The sequence below is a fragment of the Pteronotus mesoamericanus genome, unplaced genomic scaffold (genome assembly GCF_021234165.1).
Source record: "Pteronotus mesoamericanus isolate MK-2021 breed Mesoamerican mustached bat unplaced genomic scaffold, CSHL_Meso_final contig_50, whole genome shotgun sequence".
NCBI lineage: Eukaryota > Metazoa > Chordata > Mammalia > Chiroptera > Mormoopidae > Pteronotus > Pteronotus mesoamericanus.
The window spans coordinates 30,376,433-30,391,421 of NW_026555186.1; the positions used below are offsets into that span (position 1 = coordinate 30,376,433).

General features: G+C 38.7%; 1 pseudogene; it reads left to right on the plus strand.

The window, feature by feature from the left end:
* Positions 1-219: 219 nt before the first annotated feature.
* LOC129074498 (40S ribosomal protein S17-like) lies at positions 220-13,795 on the plus strand (annotated as a pseudogene).
* The last annotated feature ends 1,194 nt before the right edge of the window (positions 13,796-14,989 follow it).

Here is a 14,989-nt window from a genome sequence, read left to right on the forward strand (position 1 = left end):
AATGTATGCAACTTGAGTTGATGGCTCATCTACAGTCTAATCTCTTTGAGGGCTAGAGTTGAGCGTTATGTTTTTGTATCTTTCACAATGTCTGACATAGTAAATACCTACTAGGGTGTGTAAATTAGGGAATTCACACCCATTTATACTTAGTGCAATTGAATTAACAGAAGAGCCACTTGGGAAATCTCAAACTAAAGTTTTCTCAGGCTCTTTCACCAGGGACCTGCCAAGATGGGCCAGGTTTATCCCATGGAGAAGGTGGCCAGGGTCATCACAGAGAGGCATGACACGCCCCTGAGCGACGACTTACACTCCCAAAAGTACGTGCGCAGGGACATCGCTGCCATCTCCAGCAAGAAGCTCCGCAGTAAGCTAGGCGGGCTATGTACCCATCTGATGAAGCCGATTCAGAGAGGTCCTGTGAGAGGGATTTCCATCAAGCTGCAGGAAGAGCAGAAAGAGAGGAGAGAGAATTATGTTTCTGCGGTTTCAGCCCTGAATCAGGAGATCATTGAAGTTGATCCTGACACTAAGGAAATGCTGAAGCTCCAACCTGCAGATCACTCAGCCTACAGTTGGGATGAATTTCAAAATACCATGTGAGCCATTTGAATCTTACTGCTGTGCTGTAATGTCAATAAACCATGGACAACCAAAAAAAGAAAAAGAAAAGTAGTTTTCTCAAAACCATGTTTGTTGCTATTTGGGCTAAAATCAAAGCAAGTATCCCCAGATAGGATCATTTGGATCTGAAGAATAGATAAATTACACTTACTAGGACGCAAGAAGTTAGAGATGGGAAGAGAAGGGAAAATAGAGAAGGAGAAAGAGGCTAAAAGTTGTAGTTCAAGAAGAAAATACCTGCTATGTCCTCTGGAAAGGCAGGCCTGGGAAAGCAGGGAAATAGGAACTTTGGGATAGCGTGAATGCTGCTTCAGCCACATTTCCAAGAAACACTTACTATGAGGCCCAAGTGAAGGAGAAATTAAAGGGAACCTGCCAAGTTTGGTCAAATGACAAGAAGCCTTGGAAGAAAATAATTACGAGCCACCAGATAAGTCATAAGGTAAAATTACCCTGGACCTGGCTAAAATGTTCTAATTCTGAATTTGCTTGCCTATGATCATTCAGTCCTCTGAACATTATGCCCTACCTGGTATAACTTACATTAACAGGGCTAGACATTTTTCATGTGTGAACACTTTGTATCCTATTCTGCATATGAATCAGCTTGGAATTTAAATACAATAAAATATGTATTTATAACAGACACATTTGGTATATTTTCATGATTGTCAGCATACTGAACATTGATTAATTTGCTTATTCATCTTCATAAAAACCTACCTCTCAAATCCACTACTACTGCCCCCCATTTTGAGAGATGATATTTCCTTATACAGTGATCATAGAATTTCAATGCTAGACACAAACTTGGAAATCAATATCTTTTAAAAATCACATAAAAATTAAGTGATTTAAACTAAGAATCTCTTCAGGGAAACTAGCAAAATTGCAATTCACCAACTTGATCCTGTGAAAAATCAGTCTCTTAAAATTATCATCCCGCTTTTTTATTCCATGGACCTAATTGTACAAAGAAGCCATCCAAAATTATAAGACTCCATTTTCCTTGACAAGTATGGGTTGAGAAATGGCAATTTTGAGCACAAAAATTTGGAAAGCTCTACTGATTCAAAAGGACCTTGTCTGTTAAAATCAGTGTTGTGATCTATGTGAAAAGGAAGCCCTCTTTTGGGCCACAGAAATGGCCTGGCTAAAGTCTCCAATGGACAGTAATGTCATGTTCCAGTTTCTGCTTCCACCTGGCAGTTATTAAGTCGAGGGTAAAATGAAGCCTGTAAGTATAAAAGAAATTTCTCCATTTTTACTGAAATCCCATTACCAAAGTGCTAGGCTATCTCATGAATGAGAATCTGAATAAGTGTCTGCCACCGAGAACAGATATTACAAGTACCAACAAGCACATAGGGCTTTTCAGCAACTACATAATGAGAGAGCAGTGGGACCAAGTCATATATGAAGGGCCAGGAGCTCCTGATAATGAAAATCTCAGTGATAGAAAAGACTCACTTTCTCCACTCACATCAATTAAGGACAAGACATCGACAAAGAGCCGAGGAGAAACACGGCCCTCAAAATACACCATGACTAAGTCATGAAAGAAATAAGCACTCAGAACTTTGGGCATTCGCTCTCTCCTGGTAAAAACTGAGGGCTGTTGGCCACTTTTATCTTTTGGCCATAGCCTCTACCTCTCAGTCTTCCTTTCTCCTATAAATGAAGCAATAGTTTTAATTTGCCACTAACTTCTAAAGTACTCTGCTTTCCTGCCTCTGCAACTAGACTCCACGTGACTCTGGTTAAACTCAACCCAAGGAGGTGCTCCATTCATTTCCTCCTATTATGTCACCGCTACCATAAACAAATATGTCTGGCCCTCATCCAAATGAGCTTACCTCTGAAGTGAGGTGGAAATTTCCATACAGTGAGAGTGTTTTACTGTAATATTACTTTATAAGTTACATGCAAATTCTGCAACATCTTAGCTCCTCATAACATATAACTGGCAAATTCAATTCACTGGGTCTTTATTCATTCCAAATCTTCACCTGCAGACATTTTCCTGGATTACAAAACTTTCTCAGGAGAGGTACAAAATACCAAAAAGTTTGGGGGGTTAACTGTTTTAACAGTATTCATGACAGGCATAAAACCACCCAGAGAAAATGTGCTTCAGCCCTCTTAACAAAGGTGCTGTGCATCTGGTTCCTGACTTGTGATTTCAGGAGCTTTATCTTTTCTATTATGTATGTGTTGCTGTGAAAATCTCTAAGAGTTAAGGTTGTTTTACTATTACCCTCATTAGTACCTACAATAAAATTTAGAAAATACTCAGCATGATTCAATAGCAATGCTAAGATGAGAGTTTGAAAAAACCTGCCTTCTTTTCCTCATTGTGAAGAGAATGCTTGTTCCTAATCTGGCACAGACTAAAAAGATCTAATCTCCAATCTGAAAACCTTGCCTGTAAGGATTTTTTTTCCTTTTACTTTCTCTGCCTGGAAACAAGAAGCACAAGCATGTATGGGGTCTGTCCAGGAGGTATCCAGCCATGTAATATGAAAAAGAGAGACATTTATTGATGAAGATTCAAAATACAAGAAACATTGTACATAGGACAATGATGCCTCGGTCCCCTTCAAAGTAGGCACCTTACGACCTCACACAGTTCTCCCAATCGCCATCAGCTGTCCTGTCTTATTTTCCTGAATCTCATCACAGTCTGAAATCTCCTTTCAAATAACCTTTCAAAGGTGAATTTTAGTTTGGGGAAAAGCCAGAAGTTGCAGGGCGCCAAATCTGGACTACAGGGGAAGCTGAGTCACCTGGGTGATTTGATGTTTTGCCAAAAACTCTGCACTAAATATGATGCATGAACAGGTGCATTGTCGAGATAAAGCTGCCAATCACCAGTTGCCCATAGCCGTGGCCTTCTTAATCAACCAAATAGTTTATGTAGGGGAAGTTCAAGCTTAACGCAAAATTTGATGCAGATTCATTGCTCTACTCACTCAGTCATTTTGAATGTGATGGCCACACAGCACACATGCTGACTCAACTGCCCCGACTGACTACTACAGTGAAGTCATCATTGTTCACACATGCTCATTCCAGTCCACTCTCCTCGGCTACCAGTTTACATTGATGTTGCTCAAACCTTTATCATTATATTAACAATGGCCCAACTTTTTCTGGACAGACCTCATATATCTGTAAAACTACCAATTCTCGGGCACCCCATTTTCACATAGTGCTAGAATTAGAAGATATATTATTTTCTATTAATAATAAAAATATTGAATATTATTAATTATTCTGCCTACTTCCAAATGGCCCTGGGGTGACTTGTTATTTAAAATAAGAGAAGAAGGTAAGAGATCCTCTCACCAGAGTCCTGGTTTAACAACACTGAGCATTAAACTTAGCTCTGGGCTTTCCAGAGCCAAGGTAAGAATGACATACAATGAATAATATAGTTCTTACGATCTGGTAAAAAAATCATAGTTGTTCCTCAAGTTAGGCAAACTTTTTCCTGGCACTAACTTCTAAGAGAAATTGAATCATGGAAATTCTTACATAAGAAACGCTGGACATTCTAAACCTCTGGGTGTAGCATCTTCGTTAAGAGGAAGCAATAAACTCTTGCCCTGTAGAGCAGAGAGGGTAAAAAGTTAAAAGAGATGACAGAACTGTCTGCATTTCTACCATGGCTCAAACTGCATTATCTGAACTTAACTTCCACCTAGACTCTGGGGACCCAGAGGATATTCTCCGTGCCTCAATTAAGAAAAGGAAAAAGCAAAGGAGTATTCTCTTAAGCAAACTATACTTTAAAAAAAAGCCATTTCTTTATTGACTTCACAAATCTTTCTCAATTCTAAATCTATTGTTTTACAAAGAACTCATTTGACAACTATGCCTTGTCTTCATGTCAGGACAATTTTGGGAAGGTTTTCAATGAAAACAAGAATTAAGGACAAGGGCAATCTACACAATTAAGATTCGTTCTAGCTTTTCTTCCAACATGGCATTATGCTATGCTAGTTAAACAAAATAATGTGCAATCACTTTTGACATCACGTAGATGAGGATAATATAAGCCATGAAATTAAATAAACCATAAGACTAGTTTTTAGAGTTGAAGAGTGATTTCTTTAAATATTCTATCCAATTTTGCTGGTAGACAACTGCCTTAAAAATAGTTATATAAAAATAGTTATATAAGCGTCTCTTTAATTTTCTAGAGTATCATGAGAAAAAAATCTTTGATATTAATGAATTCAAGTCCCTCCACTACCTTCAGATGCAGTTTTTGTTTACTAGGTGTATAGTAAGAAATGACCTTTGGATTCCTAGAGACTGTGTACAAATTCCACTTCTGCCAGCAAATAATTTTAGGCAAGTCACTTAACCTCTCCAAACTTTAGGGCAGGGTTTTGTCTTTAAATGAGGATAATACTATCTATCACATGGGGTTATTATGGCTCTTATATGATTGTTATTAAATGTATGTGAAGTTCTCCACTATAATACCTAACATTAGAGGTGCTCAATAAATATTTATTCTCTCCCCTTGACATCCATATTCCTGCAAAAAGAATCTTTTCCCAGTTCAAAAAGACCATTCTTCCCAATTTGCCAATTACATAGCTTTCCTATACTTAAAGAAAAAATGATGTGAGAATCAAAACAATGAGGTACTGGCATAAGGATTGACATAAGATCAATGAAATAAAATACATTGTCACATTTATAGTCAACTGATATTGAACAAGGGTGCCAAGACATTTGAATGCAGAAAGAATAGCCTTTTCAACAATTGGTGCTGGGACAAGTAGACATGCACATGCAAAAGAATTAATATGAACCCCTACTTCCCATCATGCAAAAAAGTTATTAGCTCAAAATTGGTCATAGATCTAAATGTAAGTGCTAAAAGTATAAAACTCCTAAAATAACACATAGGAATAAATCTTCAAGACCTTGGGCTAGGCAATAATTTCTTAAATATGATACCAAAATCACACACACACACACACACACACACACACACACACACACCCCCATGGACTTTATTTCATAAGAACTAAAAACTTTTGTGTGACAAAGAAACACCACTAATAAAGTGGGAAAGGAAAAACCATAGAATGGATTTAAATATTTGCAAAACATGTATCTGACAAGGGACTTATATCCAGAATATGTAAAGAATTCTTATTATTGAATAAAAAGACAACTCAATTAAAAAATGTGCAAAGAATCTGAATAGATATTTTTTCCAAAGAATTATGCAAATCATCAATAAGCCCCTGAAAAAATTCTCAGCCTCATTAGTTAGCAGGTAAATACAAACGAAAACCACACTACAGCTACCAGTACAAAAAAAATAAAGAAGACAGGTAATAGCAAGTGCTTATAAGGATGTGGAGAAATCGAAACCTTCATACATTGCTTACAGGATTGTAAGTGGTGCAGCAACTTTGAGAAAGTTTAATATTTGCTCAAAAGGTAAAACATAGAGTTACCATATGCCCCAGAAATTCTTCTCCTGATATATGCTGAAGAGAAATAAAAACCCATCTACACAAAAACTTATGTACAAATGTTTAAGCAGTGTTCTTCAAAACAGCTCAAAAGTGAAAACCCAAATACCCATCAACTGATGAATGAACAAGCAAAAAGTGGTACATACATTTATTTTACTATATACACACATTCATTTAATGACTGAAAAACCACAAAAATAAAGTACCGATTCATGCTGCAACATTGGAAGTTTGAAATGTTATGCTAAGTGAAAAGAAGCCAGTAACAAAATACTGTATATTTTATGTATGATTCCATTTATAAAAATGTCTAAAATATGCAAGGCTATGGAAACAGAAAATAGATTACCAGTTGCCTGGGGCTGGAGCAGAGGCTGGGGGTACGGGGAAGTGAGCAGTGACCGATAATGGGTATGATTTCCCTTTGGGGGTGACAGAAAGGTTCTAAAATTAGATTGTGGTGATGATTATTCAGCTCTTAATATACTAAAACCACTGAACTATATACTTGAAATGAGTGGATTTTATGGTGTGAAATATATCTCAATTTAAAAGAAAAGAAAAAACATGATAGGAGAAATGGTTGTGCTATCAATAACCAAGAATAATATTGGTAAACATTTGCTGTTAGAGGAATACAAATATGCCTAAGCATGGATTTTATACTCAAAGGGCCTACAGTCTAGGGAATGGACTTAATTCAATGACAATCAATGCACATTTTGATTGCCAGTGGGACCAGAATTAAACAAGTAGCTATATAATATATTGTATTCATCTAACACACGATGCTGAGACTGTATTAAGCTTAGGAACATAAAGTTTGCCTGTTCTATTCCTCTATAGGCATCCAGGCTTTGGCGATGAGTGAGAAGGATCTCAGAAAAAACACTGGGCTAGACAAGAGCAGGTGCCACTGGAGCCCGTCAGCGCCGAAAACAAGCAGTGGAAGGCAAAGATGTTAGAGAAGCTTCTCTGGGAGTTATGACATTGTTTTCAAGGATAGGTAAGAATTCACAAGGCATAAAGTAGGATCCAGTTCACTCAGACAAAAGAGACTGCATGCACAAAGCCCCCAAAGCACCGACAGCACACAGTGAAACGCTCGAAGAGGAAAAGTGAGAGGTGAGAAGAAATTGACTGGGGGAGGGGTTAGATGTAAGTGGGACCCCCAAGGTCCCATAATGTTCCATCTGAGGTCCCCAGGAAATCATTGAAGGTTTTAAATTTCAGGAATGATCAGATCTTGTTTTTGAAAGATTGCTCTGGCTGCTATGTGAGGAGATGGTTTGGATGAGAGCGAGACCAGGAATGGAGAGATCTGTCTTCCAGGAGAGTGGGGATGAGGACCCAGATGGCTGGTGGTGTAGGCTTGCAGCATCAACGGGGTGGGAACCGAAGGAAAGGAGGTCCAGGGCGACCCCAAGTTTTCTACGCTGGGTAACACATAGCAGGTTGTGCCAGCCACAGAGGCAAAACATGGGACCAGGGGCCGGATTCCTGTTGGGGTACAGTGAATGTGATCATACCTCATGGAGTGGAAAGGGCCGTAGGCCACAGATAGGCAAAACTGGAGCCTCCCTCCTGGAAACTATAAAGACCAGTGTCAAAACCTGCCTTTTTGCCACCAGCTTGTGGAGTTGGGCCCAGTTATACCTTCCTTGGTATCTAAGCCAAGGATAGGCCTTCAGAAAACAGAAGATGCCAACTTCTATCTCAGTCATTCCAACTACACCAACATTAGATAGTGCTGATAAATGTCGGCATACTAAATGCTTTCCAGCCAAATGAAAAATGTCAGCTTGAATAGGCTTTGGGAAGGACTTCATGATCCAGGTGCTCATGGAGGCTGGGAAACTCTCTTTAGAAGTTGACCCAGGTTGGGTTGGATCAAATATCATTGTCACTTATTATGAGGACATGTGAAATGCACAAGTGATCTGAATCAGTATTCCTGGTAGGCATCACCTTATTAGCTACTTCAACAACTTAATAATAAATAAAAGGAAGTTTTACCTTCTTCTGAATTATTCTTTTGCAGTTATAAAAAATACTACTTTGGAAACCTTCATAACTTTGTAAACCAGATAAGGCTCTCAAATCCTAATGGAATTATTGATCTTCAAGTCAAAATAAGGTTTCAGTGCAAGTCCTAATGCATTTATTGATTGCTGATGGGATCAAAATTAACATGGGAAAAATAATCAATAAACATATCTTAAAAATAAAGCTGACATCAGAAACCATCTCTATGACTTCCAAAGTGGGATTCTGTCAGCGCAAAGTTCCCTTAGAAACCTGAACTTTTGTTGACCTGATAGAAAGCAGCTACTTCAGCATAGGATGAAAGACAATATGATATGCGTGTTCAAAAATAAACAACTCTTTAAAGTGCATTTTAACCTCAGAGACCTCAAAAGAAAAAGCAACTGCCATGTCTACTGATAACACAAAAAGAATTCAGGAGAAACATTTCAAACTTACAAAACAAATTGTTAAGTCTTTCTTATTCTTTGTCTGAAACTGGCTGTGATCCAGAGGCATAGCTTCTCTTTCTCTCAGCCCAGAACAATTCCCAAAGCTTCCAAGCTCATGACATTGTAAGCAAAGGAAATTTGCCAATGCCTGAAGGTAGCAATGCCAGCAACCTGCTAACATTTTTAATGTTAGAGATTGTTTGTACATTTACTATGTTCTTCAAGGAGCTAATCTGAAACCACCTTAAGAAAATGCATTCATTTCTCTACATTGCAAAATAAAGCCATTTAGTAATGGTTGTTCATATGCATAAATTGAATTTTAATGACTTTACCATTTTGTTATATTTTTTAAACCCCAAATCTCACAAGTCTTAATGGAAATTACTAGCAATAGTTTATAGCATTTTGCAAAGTACAAACTGTAGCCGTGATGGTCCAGTTATTACTACAGGCCATTTCAGGTAGTGGTAGAATGAGAGAATCAAACATTGGTTTTTTTTGTCTCACAGTTTATTGTCCAAGCCTTAGGCAGGACCATGATTTAATTATTGGTCATTTTTTCTAATAAAGTAACCTAACAAAACAAACTATCTGGCAGCTGGATGGTAAGAACATGTTTTTAAAAGATTCATTTCCAGGTTTCATTTTATTTATATATTGAGAGATTTTATGTTAGAATATATCCCCCATTGAACTCATGAGACAAACTCATGATGAAATAATTTACTGACTGGGAAGTTCTGATATTCCTCAGTCGATATGTCACAACCAGGAAACTCTCTAGTGGAAGGGTAAGTTGAACACTTACCTCACACCATGTAGAACAATGAATTCAAAATAGTTTAATGACATAAATGCAAGAGCTAAAACTATAAAATTCTTAGAGGAAAACATGGGAATAAATCTTTATTAGCTTGGATTTGGCAATTGATTCTTATATTTAGCACTCAAAAGAAACAAAAGAAAAATAGATAAACTATACTTCATCAAAATTTAAAACTTTTGTGCATTGAAGGACACTATCAAGAAAGTAAAAAGGATGGCCCACAGAAAAGAAAAAGAGTTTGCAAATTTTATATCTGATGGGAGTCCAGTATTCAGAACATATAAAGAGTTCTTATAACTCAATAACAAAAAGACAAACAACCCAATTAAAAATGGGCAAAGAATCTGAGAAGACATTCTCCAAAGAAGATATACAAATGACCAATGAGCATATTAAAAGATGCCCAACATCATTAGTCACCAGGAAAATGCAAATAAAAAACATAATGAGACACCACTCCACATCAACTAAGATGACTATAATAAAAAACAAAAAGGAAAATAGACTTCAGGTCTAGATGGAGGCACAGGTAGACATGCTTCACCTCCTCATGCAACCACAGAGAGAATTACAACCATATCTCAAAACTAATAACAATCAGAACTGTCAGAAAATCAAACTGTATGGAAGTCCAACAACCAAGGATTTAAAGAAGCCACATTCATCTAGACATGTAAGAGGGGCGGAGTTCAGGAGACGGGCAGAGGGGCATTAAGATGCAGTGTGTGTTAGAGAGGAAGTAGCATCAACAGAGTGGGTGGTCCCATATTCACATGTGGTAAATAAAAATCAAGAGTGATACCTTGGGAGCTAGCAATCCCAGCCCCAGGCCAGACCACACAGCCCAGGATTTCTGCACAGGGAAGATAGATCCCCATAACTTCTGGCTATAAAAACCAGTGGTGGTTAGGGCAGCAGACGAAACTGCCAGATTTTCAGGAGAGTTTATTTAAAGACCCACATGGTCTTAGAACACAGGCAAACCCACCCACTCTGGGATTCACAATCAGGGCAACAGCTGGAAGGGTGTCAGTCACACATAAGAAATGGGTGAAGCAACTGGAAAAAGGCCAAGTGCCAAGAAAAACTTCAGAAACCAGGGAGTGGCATTGTCCCCTCTCTGTGCCCTCCCCCCACACAGAGCCACAAAGCCATGAAACAGGTTGTCATGCCCTGGCACTTACCTAAGGCTTCATCCCACACAACTTACAGGTGCCTTTTCTAATACAGGGAGTCAAAGAACCTCTATCTAATACACAGAAACAAATAGGGAGGCTGCTGAATTAAGGAGACAAAGAAATATGGCCCAAATGAAAGAACAGAATAAAACCCCAGACAAAGAACTAAATAAAACAGAGATAACCTATCAGATGCAGAGTTCAAAACAATGGTGATCAGGATACTTTAAGAACTCAATGAGTACAGCAGAAACAGAAGAGAAGAAATGAAGGTTACACTAAGTGACATAAAGAAAAATATACAGGGAATCAACAGTGGTGATTATGAAGCCAAGAATCAGATCAATGATTTGGAACATAAGGAAGAAAAAAGCATTCAATCAGAACAGCAAGAAGAAACAAGAATTTAAAAAATTGAGGATAGGCTTGGGAACCTCTGGGACAACATTAAATATAGCAATATCCGAATCATAGGGGTGCCAGAAGGAGAAGAGGAAGAACAAGAAATTGAAAACTTATTTGAAAAAATAATGAAAGAAAACTTCCCTTATTTGGTGAAGGAAATAGACACACAAGCTCAGGAAGCACAGAGAATCACAAACAGGTTGGACCCAAAGAGGACCACACCAAGACACATCATAATTAAAATGCCAAAGGTTAAAGATAAAGAGAGAATCTTAAAAGTGGCAAGAGAAAAGCAGAGAGTTACCTACAAAGGAGTTCCCATAAGACTGTCAGCTGATTTCTCAAAAGAAACTTTGCAGGCAAGAAGGGACTGGCAAGAAGTATTCAAAGCAATGAAAAGCAGGACCTATTACCTAGGTCACTCTGTCCAGCAAAACTATCATTTAGAATGGAAAGGCAAATAAAGTGCTTCCTAGATAAAGTAAAGCTAAAGGAGTTCATCATGACCAAGCCATTATTACATGAACTGTGAAAGGGACTTATTTAAGAAAAGGAAGAAGATCAAAGCTATGAACAGTAAAAGGGCAACAAATTCACAACTCTCAATGACTGATTCTAAAAAAACAAACTAAGCAAACAAGCAGAACAGGAACAGAATTTGGAGGGTTATCAGCTGGGAGGGGGAAGAGGGAGAATGGGAGAAAGGTGCAGGGACTAAGAAGTATAATTGGTAAGTACAAAAAAACCAAATTTTGTCAAGAATAGTATAGGAAATGGAGAAGCCAAAGAACTTATATGCCTGACCCATGAATATGAATAAGGGGAGGGATTGCTGGAGGGAAAGAAGGTACCGGGAGGCGGGGGCAAATGGGGAAAAATTGGGACAACTGTAATAACATAATCAATAAAATATATTTTTAAAAAACAAAAGGGAGAACAAGTGTTGGCAAGGATGTGGAGAAACTGGAATACTAATACATTGCAGGGGGGGACTGTAAAATGATACAGCTTCTTCAAAAAATAGTTTGGCAGTTTCTCAACCAGTTAAACATATGGTTAAAACATCATCCAACAATTATGCTCCTATGTATATACCCAAGAGAACTGAAAACAGGTGTGCAACAAAAAACTTGTACATGAATGTTTATAGTAGCTTTTTTCTTGAGTCTAAAAGTGGAAACAAACCAAATGTCCGGCGAAATATGGTATATCCACTCAATGGAATACAATTAAGCCCCACAAAAGAATGAAGCACTGATACAATATAGATAGATGTCTAAAACATTTTTATGCTAAGTGAAAGAAACCAGAAACCAAGACCCACATATTATACGGATCTACTTATATGAGATGTTCAGAAATGGTGAATCTATAGGGACAGAAAGGAGGTTGGTGGCCATTGGGCGCTGGAGGAAGGGAAATGGTGAGTGACTGCTCAGGGGTGTAGGGTTTCTTTGAAGGGTGATAAAATGGTCCAGAATTAGTGGTGATAGTTGCACAATCTTGTGAATGCACTGGAAGCCATGAAATTGTAAACTTTAAAATAGTTAAAATGGTGAATTTTATGTTATGTGAATTTTATCTCAATTAAAAAAGCATTATTTTTCCAAACCACAAAGTAATTAATGAGCCCTGGTGGGTGCGGCTCAGTGGTTGAAGCATCCTCCCTCAACCTAGAGGTTGCCTGTTTGATTCCTGGTCAGGGCACATATCTGGGTTGCAGGTTCATTCCCAGTCTGAGTGAGGGCACATGTGCTTGCCACCCCTGGTCCAGACCTGTATGATCCCCAGTCGGTGCGGATCCCCGGTCTGGGTACATAGCAAGGCAGCTAATTGATGCTTCCCTAATGTCAATGTTTCTCTCTCTTCCTTCCTCTCTCTCTCTAAAAAATGCCTTGGGGGAGGATTTTTAAAAAAAGGAATTAGTGAGAAGAGTGACATTGTTTTATATTTCTGTAAATCTCCTCATGTATGATTTAGAAGAGAGTTGGATGCTCGTATTTGCTTCTGTATTCAAGCAGCTGCAATGTTGTTTGGCTGAGTATATAAAAGAAATCCATCCTCATATAGATAAGTATTTGGAAAAAGGAGTAGATTTTAACAGCCTTTCTACATAATTGTGAATATTCTTCTTTCATACAACACCCAAACTCAATAGATGGTACTTTTTAAGAAGTTAGCTGTAATGTATAATCTGAAATCAAATCAATGAATTTATGTCCTACTCTATTAAAATTCACTGGTTTATCCTGCAAAAGTAAGAAGGGGAAGAAGAGGCAGGGAGAGAGAGGACAAAGAAGAGGGGGAGGGGGAGGAGAATCGAGACTGTAAAGTAGTAAGTCTTTTTTCTTTGTACGTATATAACACTGCTTTAGTTTCTATAAAGAAAACATGGAAAAGGATAATTATGTCCAAGGTTGTTAGTTAATGTTTAGCAATGAAGTTGTTCAGCTTTAAGGAACATTGTACGTTGAGCAACAGGGAGAGATGTACTTTTTGTCTCTAGGCCAAGAGTTTGGCTGGGTGACAGGAGCGGGCTGCAGGAAGGAGAGGGTCGGAAGCGCACAGTCTAGGCCTCCACCTACTTCAAAGTGTGCCCAGCCAGGCTGGGTTCGGGCCGCTTTCCCAGGATGGGGTGGTGGTGGTGGAGGCAAGACTCCGCAGCCCGGCCAGCGGCACCAGAACGCGGACTTCTCAGGGCACAGCGGAGATGCCTGTGTCATTGACCCACGGCACAATACGTGCTCAAAAACCCTTCTTGAACGACCCTGAATTAGGAAGATTGTACAACAGTGAAATGTTTTGGTTTGTTTTTGTTGCTGTTGCTTGAATGTAAAAACTTTAAAAAACTACTGCTTGTTTTATCATTTTATACATCTTTCTATATCATTGAGATCATACAATAGATAGCTTCTTAGCTGTCTTTTTTCACTAAACACCATGAGCTAAGAACTTCCTCATGTCAGTAAAAATTCAGTCTGCTCTGATTTTAAATCTCCTCCCTCTAAGCAAGGCCTGTTTCTACACCTGCACATTTTACTAGGGAATCCTCACGGTTTCATACATCTCTGTTAGGACCCCAAATACTGCAGTAATCATTCTTGATACACTTCCATTTTCCATCACACCATGTGTCTGCATTGCCCCTGAGTGGTGCCTTCTGCCACCGGCCTAAGAAGGCTGTGCAGGTCAAGAAGAATAGGAAGACCCAGGACTCCAAGGGCGAAGCATCCAGACCACTCATCTAGGTTCGAACCCAGACACGTCAGGTACTACTGTGACGTCAGACAAGTTATTTAATCTATTTTTCCTTCAGTTTACTCATAAGTAAAAGAGGGAAATGAGAACAGTAATGCTGCTTGTGGGACTGTTGCGGGTGGGCACATGTCGAGTATCTGTAACAGGGCTTGGGGCCGGGGAAGGCTGAGGGTACAAACTTGCAACCAGTCAGTCCTGGAGATCTGATGCACAGCACAGTGGTTTTAGGCAACGAGACTGAATCATAAACTTCTAAGTTGCTCAGAGACTGGATCTTAACTGTTCCCGCCTCAAAAAGTATAATTAGGTGGAGCGATAGAGGTATTAGCTAATATTATGGTGGTTATCATAGTACAATATATAAACTTATCAAGTCAACAAGTGCACCTTAAAGTTACACAATGTTATACGTCAATTATATCTAATAAACATTAAAGAAAGACACAATACTTGGCAGGTAATAAATGCTCAATACATGTTAGCTGGTATCATCAGTATCAGTGAGGATCAGGCAGCCCTGGGTTGGAAGCTCCTATTTTCAACTTGCCCCCAAATGTCAGCGGGCACCTCGTTGAACCTTTCAGTGCTTTGGTTTCCTCCTGTCTAAAATCAGTATTATAATACAAATCGGTTGATAATACCTATCCCACAGGGTTGTAAGGGAAGACATGTAGGGAGCCCAATGCAGAGCAGGAAGTCTTGCTCACC